At 40.9% G+C, this 4623-nt stretch overlaps 1 pseudogene; it reads right to left on the bottom strand.

Moving 5' to 3' along the window:
* Window positions 1-1593: 1593 nt before the first annotated feature.
* LOC102864862 lies at window positions 1594-2699 on the bottom strand (annotated as a pseudogene).
* Window positions 2700-4623: the final 1924 nt, after the last annotated feature.

Below are 4623 nucleotides of genomic sequence, written 5' to 3'. Positions count from 1 at the left end.
GCCTCTAGACTGACATCGTTGCTCCTTAGCACTCTGGAGCAGTTCCTCATAGCAGATTTTCCCAATGGAGTAAGTCTTTCAATTTCCTGACTGCTGGTACCAAGGGTGTTGATTGTGGAATGGAGTAAATGGAAATTATTAACAATCTTAGTATCTTCTCCATCTACCATGGTGCTGCCAATTGGCCCAATGATGAGAATCTTTTTCTTGATGTTGAGCTTCAATCCATATTGAAGACTACAGTCCTTGACCTTCTACAACAAATGCTTCAGATTGTCCTCAGTTTCGGTTTCAGCAAACAAGGTTGTGAGTCTTCTCCAATCCTGATGGCACATTTCTCTTCATAAAGTCCAGCCTCCCAAATAATCTATACCACATATAGATTGAAAGATGTGGAGACAGGATACATCCCTGACACACCCTTTTCCTGGTTTTGAACCATGCAGTGTTTCCTTGCTCTATTCTGTCTTCTGCTTCTTGGTCCAAGTATAGGTCTCACATGAGCACAATCAGGTGTTCTGGGATTCCCATTCTTCTCAAGGTTACATACACTTAATTTTACATCTTTTAAAAAATTATGGGTTCAAATCCACCAACTGCCCTGCAGGAGAAAGATGGGAAATCTCCTCCCACGTGATTAAACTGCCTCTGAAAACCCTTTCAAAGGTCAGACATGAGTTGTTGTTTTTTTAAAAACAAAACACAAATTAAAAAAAAAATTCTATTATGGTTCTTCAGGAAAGAAGTGACTATGTCTTTTCTCTGTCATCACTAGTTTTATAGTTCAGCCAGCCTCGGTCCTATGCTCACTTCTCAAGAAGGCTAGTTAATAAATTAGAATGCAAGGCAATTTCTTTGATCATTGTCACATTATAGTTCCCTCTTTCTGGTAAAGTAGCAGCTACTCAACTATTCATACACAATATCAAAGGAGCTCTGGTGGCCTAGTGACAAGAAGCTGTGCTGCAATCCTGAAGGTGTGTGGTTTGAATCCACTAGATGCTTCGCTGGAGAAAGAGGGGCAATCTCCTCCTGTGCCAGTCAGATCTGACTCAACAGTACACAAGAGGGGGGGAAAGAGTCATACACAATATGTATAAGTCCTTCAGGGTCTTCCTTCTTTTAAAAAGAATATATTGTTTTTAAGAAGAAAATTTACTCAGTAAATTGTGTTCCCACAGTCTTCACAATATCATTCTTATTCATATTATTCTGCTTGTACCGTTTCTAGAACTCTAGTTTTCCTACCCCCTTACCCTTTCATCCTTGCTTTAGAGTAATTTTTCCCCCTCCACTTCGTTTGCATTTTATTTGTGTTAGAAACTCAGGTGTTGACTATTTCTGCAGTGTGTACAGGCGCTCTTTTCACTGCTGCTTCTTGACCCTCAGGTTCTCCTTGTGTTTCTTGAGCCTTCAGCACGTGGCACATGTTTTCTTGGGCTGCAGACCCAGGCGTTTGTAATTTTTGCACTTACAGTATTTTCTGAGGTTCTCCTGAGTCTGGTTGATAACAGTGAGAACACGGGCAATGGACCTTCAGACAACTTGGATTTTGGAGAATTTGGAAGCCGCACGTCCTGTCATTCTGGTGACCTACAGCTGGTTAAGCTCCACCGTCAGATCGTCCCGCTGTTCCAACAGCTCCTCCTTCTTCTTGGCGTGAAGGTCCTGAACCTTGATTTGGAATCTGGCTGAGAAATAGAAACTTGCTGCCACCTGATCCAAGCCCAAGATGAAGAGGCTTTAATTTTTTCACAATTTTGTCTCTTGTAGATGATTTTGTAAGGGAGCTCATTGTTTATAGGTGACATTCTTGATTGTATAAGCCCATTTGTTCTCAGCTATAAATAGTTAGGCTTAAGGTTGAAAGAATATCTTTAATTCCTTGATAGACTCAAGTAATCCTCTAGTTTCAAACCATACAGTAGGGTGGTTTTGTTTTGTTTGCTTGTGTTTTTGTTTGTGGTTTGTTTTTATCGTTTGGTGTTCTTTGTTTTTTTTTTTTTTTTAGGAATAGGTTGCCTTCTAAGTGGCAGGAGTGTGCTTTGGCCTGCAGGGGGTGGAGTAGGGTGGGGTGGCCACTGGTGGCCCTAGGGGATCCTGCAGCTTTCAGACCCTTAGGATGTTTCAGGAAGGCTTCCTAGTTGATGCAGCCATTGCTGTCCTCATGTCCTGCCAGGACAGTCTCCACTTCCTCCTCAGTCCTCTTCTCTATGTGGTGAGGATATGTCTGAGCTTTGCTTACATGACTTTGCCTCCTTATCAAACACCTAATGCCCTTGCAAGTAGTCTTCATATGTGCCTTGGCCACTGCTTGGAGCATGGGCAGGAAAGTCTTAAGTCCACACACCGGGACTTTAACTCATCATTCTTGGGGTTCCCCAGGACCTCAAGCACTTTGACGGTGGGGTTCTGGCCCAGGGCCCTCATCACATCCCCACACTGATTATACAGGATCTTGTCATCACTTTCTCAAATAGCTCAAAGGCTTCCTTGAACTCCTCCAGTTGGTCCTTGTTAAACTCAATCACTATATTGGAGAGATCGATGGGGGGTTCCTGGGGTTTTTCAGGAGCTGGGAGAGGCAGTTGGCTCAGCTTTGACCTTGGCTGGAAGAGCCCCTGATGCTGGCTTCGCAACGGGCTTTGAGGTAGCGGGACCGCTGGTTTTTTCACAGGAATATCTTTCTTGGGAGGCATGATGTCCGATAACCAAAGGACAGTGTGTCGATGGGGCCACCCATCTCCTGAAGGATCCAGGGAAAGGGAGAGGGCAGCGTGCCCCATCCAGTAAGTTTTAACAATTTAACTTCTGTTCCACACTTTTTTTTCTCCAATTCTATCAGTATCCATATATTATGGGCTTGATCAGAACAGTCAATAGTGTTAGCTGGGTACCACCTAGTGCTAGTTACAGAACAGGCAGGGCTGTGGTGCATGCAGATTAGTAGAGCCCTCTAGGCTACCCTCTTCTTTGAGTCTTTGCTATCTTTCTCTTTTTTGCTCCAGAAAAATTGAGATACAATACTTGTATCTTAGAAGATTGCTCAGCAGTGTCACTTGTGGAGGGAAGAGTAGGTGTGGAGAGTTGTGTAAACCAACAGGTTTACATAAAAGACATAAAAGTATCTGTCTAGAAAGTTTTATGCAATGTTTCCCCAGAAAATTAATTTAAAAAAAATATCCATGTAGTAATAGTACTCTGGTGGCCTAGTCTGTAGGGATTTGGGTGGCTAATCTGAAGGCAATGCCTCTCTGGCAGTTCAAGTTCACCACAAAGATGGACAATGCACTTTGCAGCCTCAGAAATCCAAAGAAGCATCAGTTATGAGTCAGTTCTAACTCAACAAAATTGATTTGAATGTATTCTGGCCAGAGCTGTCATTATTTCCCAGTTATCATGACATTTCAAATCATGTGGCTTCATTTCCTGACGTGACAGGCACATATTGTTATTTTCATTGCTGCATTGTTTTATAGTAGTATTTGTGAACTTATATCAACTTATTTTAAGGAAAGAACTAGTAATTAAGTAGAGGGAGAAAACTAAAAAAAGCTTCCACTCAATTTCCAATAATGCTGTAATTGAATATAGAGTGATTTTTCCAAACAATCTAAGAAATAGTACATTTAAACAATTTACAAGTATACTTATCATATATTATTCTGTAATTAAAATTGATGGTTAATAATATTAAAAACTCTGGATGGTCTGGTGACAGGAGACTCAAATGTAAGGGAGGTAGTGATGTAAACTTTCAAGACAACAGGCACTAGTCACCACATTAGTAGGTAGAACATAAACTTTATGAACTATATCATGCCAGTCTATTGATCTGTCTCACAACAAATGGTCCAAAATCTTCATGCCCAGGAAACCAATCTCTCAAACTATTTAGAAATATTCACAATTGTGTCCATGTGACTTATCATATATATGTTTGAATATATATGCAAGGATATATATACCTGTGTGTACATATATCTATTAATAAACCTATATCTGTATACACACACACAAACACCCATATAGCCATACTTATATATACTCTGATGGGCAGGTGATAAGGAAATGTGCTGCCAACCCAAAAGTACATGGTTCGAATCTCCCAGCTGCTCTGTGGAAGAAAGATAGGTAACTTCCTCCTTTACAATTTACTACCTTTGAAAACCAGCCAGAGGGTCAGCTATCAGTCATATCTAACTTAATGGTATGCAACAACCACATATATATATACCTATATACATATTTGACCACACATGCACATTTGGATTGTTGCTAGTGGTGCTGCAAAATCCTTCAGGGCTATTTATATCCTTTTATCTACACTGTCTAGTTCAAATTTTTCTATTTGATTGATCAAAAATCCCGAGACCCAAAGAGGTAACTTACTAAACCAGCTAGTAAATTCAGTAGATACTTTCATTGCTCTGAAGATCCAGTCTCCCTTTCCCCATTCTGCTCTCTTCTCCAAGCAGCTGACTTGTATGGCTTACATCAGTAGCTCCCCTGCTCTCCAGCATCCAGATAGATTTGGCCAATGCAAGGATGCACTACATGAGAGTGGAAAGAGATCGAGTTTGAGTGTTTATTCCTTTGTCTCTTTTCCTGTTGGTTTACTGT

The sequence above is a fragment of the Elephantulus edwardii genome, unplaced genomic scaffold (genome assembly GCF_000299155.1).
Source record: "Elephantulus edwardii isolate Elephantulus edwardi_28Jun2011 unplaced genomic scaffold, EleEdw1.0 scaffold00057, whole genome shotgun sequence".
Classification (NCBI taxonomy): Eukaryota; Metazoa; Chordata; class Mammalia; order Macroscelidea; family Macroscelididae; genus Elephantulus; species Elephantulus edwardii.
The sequence above is the reverse complement of the archived record's forward strand: the minus strand, read 5'-3'. Positions and strand labels throughout refer to the sequence as shown.